The sequence below is a fragment of the Oratosquilla oratoria genome, unplaced genomic scaffold (genome assembly GCF_046742065.1).
Source record: "Oratosquilla oratoria isolate Oo_2021 unplaced genomic scaffold, ASM4674206v1 SCAFFOLD94, whole genome shotgun sequence".
NCBI classification, from domain to species: Eukaryota; Metazoa; Arthropoda; class Malacostraca; order Stomatopoda; family Squillidae; genus Oratosquilla; species Oratosquilla oratoria.
Window position 1 is genome coordinate 351652 of NW_027467758.1, and position 5355 is coordinate 357006.

Here is a 5355-nt window from a genome sequence, read left to right on the forward strand (position 1 = left end):
GTCCCGAGGGGTCCTGCGGTCCCGAGGGGTCCTGCGGTCCCGAGGGGTCCTGCGGTCCCGAGGGGTCCTGCGGTCCCGAGGGGTCCTGCGGTCCTGGGGGGTCCTGCGGTCCTGGGGGGTCCTGCGGTCCTGGGGGGTCCTGCGGTCCTGGGGGGTCCTGCGGTCGTGAGGGGTCCTGCGGTCGTGAGGGGTCCTGCGGTCCTGAGGGGTCCTGCGGTCCTGAGGGGTCCTGCGGTCCTGAGGGGTCCTGCGGTCCTGAGGGGTCCTGCGGTCCTGAGGGGTCCTGCGGTCCTGAGGGGTCCTGCGGTCCTGAGGGGTCCTGCGGTCCTGAGGGGTCCTGCGGTCCTGAGGGGTCCTGCGGTCCTGAGGGGTCCTGCGGTCCTGAGGGGTCCTGCGGTCCTGAGGGGTCCTGCGGTCCTGAGGGGTCCTGCGGTCCTGAGGGGTCCTGCGGTCCTGAGGGGTCCTGCGGTCCTGAGGGGTCCTGCGGTCCTGAGGGGTCCTGCGGTCCTGAGGGGTCCTGCGGTCCTGGGGGTCCTGCGGTCCTGAGGGGTCCTGCGGTCCTGAGGGGTCCTGCGGTCCTGGTGGGTCCTGCGGTCCTGGGGGGTCCTGCAGTCCTGAGGGGTCCTGCGGTACTGGGGGGTCCTGCGGTTCTGGGGGGTCCTGCGGTCCTGGGGGGTCCTGCGGTCCTGGGGGGTCATGTGGTCCTGGGGGGCCTGTGGTCCTATGGTGTCCTGCGGTCCTGGGGGGTCCTGCGGTCCTGGGGGGTCCTGCGGTCCTGGGGGTTCCTGCGGTCCTGGGGGTCCTGCGGTCCTGGGGGGTCCTGCGGTCCTTGGGGGTCCTGCGGTCCTGGGGGTCCTGCGGTCCTGGGGGGTCCTGCGGTCCTGGGGGGTCCTGCGGTCTTGGGGTGTCCTGCGGTCCTGGGGCGTCCTGCGGTCCTGGGGCGTCCTGCGGTCCTGGGGCGTCCTGCGGTCCTTGGGGGTCCTGCGGTCCTTGGGGGTCCTGCGGTCCTTGGGGGTCCTGCGGTCCTGAGGGGTCCTGCGGTCCTGAGGGGTTCTGCGGTACTGGGGGGTCCTGCGGTTCTGGGGTGTCCTGCGGTCCTGGGGGTCCTGCGGTCCTGAGGGGTCCTGTGGTCCTGGGGGGCCTGCGGTCCTATGGTGTCCTGCGGTCCTGAGGGGTCCTGCGGTCCTGGGGGGTCCTGTGGTCCTGGGGGTTCCTGAGGTTCTGGGGTGTTCTGCGGTCCTGAGGGGTCCTGCGGTGTCCTGCGGTCCTGGGGTGTCCTGCGGTCCTGGGGTGTCCTGCGTCCTGAGGGGTCCTTCTGTCTTGAGGGGTCTTGAAGGGTTAGAACTAGATTTACAAATGGTCCCACATACCGATAACGAGCCCTTTAGTGAAATTCGGGCGACTCTGAAATATTGATATCTGAATGTTGGTTTATGAGAATCACGTTGGGAACCATACAACTGAAGTGCATTGTTATATCTAACGTAATTCATTTCCATGACTGATTGTCTATCTATATCTATATCTAACTATATATCTAAATCTATCTATATCTATGTCTGCCTGCCTGCCTGCCTGTCTGCCTGCTTGTCTCTGTCTGTACTCCTGTCCGCCTGCCTGCGGTCTGTCTGTCTATCTGTCTGTCTCTCTCTGTCTGCCTGCCTGCCTGCTTGCCTGTCTGCTTGTCTGTCTTTCTGTCTTTGCCTATCTGACTGTCTGTCTGTCTAGCTATCTAGCTATATTTCTTAGGACTATTAGTAGGTATAGTGCAATTGGAAGACTGGATAGAAGAGCACACTCAAAGTGGAAATACAAAATTAAGATTACCAGACTAGTGGAAAAAATAAGCTCAGTTAAATCTGACAAGGATATCCTGATAAATTGAGAAAAAAAAATGAACGAGAAGTTTAAAAGATGTTTTCTCTCGGTATTTACAAAAGAGAAGAGAGATACGATACCTGACCTCAAGAAAGATGATGCAGACATAGTCATCGTATTAAAACAGTAGAGGAGGATTTGTAGAAATTAATTTAAATTAGACATATTTAGATTTAGGAGAGATAGGCAGGAATTACTTTACTAACAGTGATGAGCGACTGGAATAGACTTAGTAACCATGTAATTAGTGAGCCCTGAAACTATTAGTTGTTTTAAAAGAAGGTTAGATAACTTCATGGATGGGGATGAAAGGTGTTGATGGACTTGGAACTGCCTAGTGTAGGCCTTATGGTCTCTTGTAGTCTCCTTTACTATTATATTCCTATGTTCTCTCTTTTCTTCTGATGTTCTCTCTCTCTCTTGGTGGTCTTTAATAAGGCGCTATTCACACTAGCGGTTTCAATTATAGTATGAATTAATGGAAGCGTTCACACAAAAATTCACGGTTCTCCCCTGACTATGCAATAACTCCGTGGTTTCCATGCGGTTCAAACCGGTAATGTGAACAGGGCCTAACGCAAGGAGATTCTTGATGCTTTTTGTGTCTTTTAAGTAGAGGTATGCCTTACTAACCTATCTCTTTGGGATCTATTTTGAAAAGCCCGAGGGATAAGGTCTCTGTCTGGCACTTAGCTATACTATTCAGTTCCACCAAGATATCGTTGAAGCCTGTTGTCTTACGAATCAGAGTAAAAATACACCGTTATAGTCTACGTTAGGCTTTATGGATTCTACTTGGCAGCTTAGCATGAGCTAAAACAAAGACAGACTTAAGCAGGTAGAAAAAGACAGACGTCAAATTTAGACACAGATAGACGAAGAAAAAGGTAAGGACAAAGGCGCATAGACTGATATATAGACAGACAGACAGACAGGCAGGCAGAGAGAAAAGAAGATAAAAAAAAAGGAGACAGAGAAAGTAAAAGAGAAAGGGGAAGACAGAAAAAGGGAAGGACAGAGAAAGGGAAGGACAGAGAAAGGGAAGGACAGAGAAAGGGAAGGACAGAGAAAGGGAAGGACAGAGAAAGGAAAGAACAGAGAAAGGGGAAGACAGAGAAAAGGATGGACAAAAAGAAAGGAAAATACAGAAAGGAAAGAGAGAGAGAAAGGGAGAGACAGAAAAATAGAAATATAGAGAGAGAAAGGGAAAAAAAAAAGACATAAGCACACACACAGGTCTAAATCACCGCCCGCATAGTCCTAACAATCTTGTGAGGCCCCATTTAAAACAATTGTTAATATGAGTGCGAATATATACCAAATATAATGATTTATTGATATATGTTGTTGTTAATCACACCACCAGCAAATAAGTAATTGACAACCAGGTCGAACAACGAGTACAAACAAATCACTGTTTGAATTGGACAGTGTGAACAAAATGGTAAATTAAACATATAAATAGGTGTCGGGTTGCTCAAGTTGGTGTACACGTATATGTGAACATATGTACACACTTATGTGCACATGCGTAAGAAAGTACACATAAATTCTCCCTCTCTCTCTCTCTCTCTCTCTCTCTCTCTCTCTCTCTCTCTCTCTCTCTCTCTCTCTCTCTCTCTCTCTCTCTCTCTCTGTCTCTCTCTCTCTCTCTCTCTCTCTCTCTCTCTCTCTCTCTCTCTCTATCTCTCTCTTTCACACACTTACACACACACACACACACACACACACACACACACACACACACACACACACACACACACACACACACACACACACACACACACACACACACACACACACTTTCAACGAATGGACGGCTTGAAGAACGTTCTGAAGAAAAGTGCAAATTGTGGATCCCAACGCAAAGAGAAGTGCCTTTTTGTATTTGCAGGGTGGGGGGAAATTGCTCGTGGGGTAGTGGGAAAGTAAGGAAAGAGGAGAAGGGGAGAGATTGCTGGGAAAATGGAAGGTAATGAGGAAGTAGAGGACTTGGTCCAAATAGACCGCCGTAAAGTAAACAAAAGACCACAAGACGAGCTGGAGGACGACGGAATGTCTAATAAGAATGTAAAGATTAGAAGTATAGATAGGAACAATACAGTAGAAAGTGATGAGAATATTTTCAAGGGATTTAAAGAGAGTGGGGGGGACACAAACCCCCCCCGACTGACAAGACTAGAGAAGAAGGTTGATAAGGTGATCGAGGACTTGGAGAGTAGGTTAGGTCATATGAACACCATTTTACAAAGGGTTGAAAGATTGGAAGAACTGGAAAAGGCGAATAGAAACTTAACTGATGAAATAGAAGAACTAAAAAGACAGTTAAGAGAGGTAAAGGGGGAGAATGAGGAATTGAAGAAGAATAGTAAAGAAAACAGAGAAACAATAGCTAAAGAAAGTAAAAATTGGAAGCAAACCCAAGAAGGAAATAAGATTTCATTCACTGACATAGTCAAACAGCAATTGAAAGAACATACTGAAGACTCAGTTATTAAAGTGATGAGACAAAAGGAGAATATAGTAAGGGATTTAGCAGACAAGAAGAAATGTATAATTATATTAGGAATGGAAGAGAAACACAACACAGATAGAACCACAAGAATCAAAGAGGAAAATGAAAAAGTAAGCCAATTACTAGAATCAGTTCAGGAAGATGAACCAGGAATTATGAAACAAATCGAAGAGAAATTTAGACTCGGAAAGTATAGCACAGACAAGACCAGACCAATTAAGATTAAATTCAAGTCACAAACAACGGCAGAGAATATCTTATCCAAAACAGGGAAACTAGCAACAAGTGAACAATACAAAAAGATATGGATAAAAAGAGAAATGAATAAAGAGGAAAGAGAGGAAGAAAAGCAGAAAAGACTGGAAGCTAAGACAAAAAACGAAAACAGAACGGAGTCAGAGAAAGAGAGATTCTATTGGAGAGTAGTGAACATGAAACTAAGGAAGTTCGACATACAAAAGAAAAACATAAGGGAAACAGAGAACACAATGGAAGTGGCAGAAAACTAAGAGTGTCTTACACAAATATAGATGGATTAATAACAGGATTGAATGAGCTGAATGATTATTTGAAAGAAAAAGAACCGGACATAATGGGAATTGTAGAAACAAAATTAAAAGGCCCACTACCACCCAACAGTGTAGGACATGATGCATACAATTATTGGATTAGAAACAGAGAGAAAAAGCAAGGGGGTGGAGTTATGTTCCTGACTAAGAAGGATATAAATGTGAAAGGTGTCATATATGGAAAGAATACAGTAGAGATGATTATGATAGAAGTGGAAGACAGAGATAAGAAGAGCAGAAAATTTGTGATCAATTATGTGCCTCCGAAAACAGCCTCATGGGAGGAGAGTGAATATAAAAGTATGCTAGAGGACACAAAGATAGCATTAACTAAAATAATGGAAGACGGAGGAAGAATAGTTATGATGGGCGACTTTAATTGCAAAGAAATCT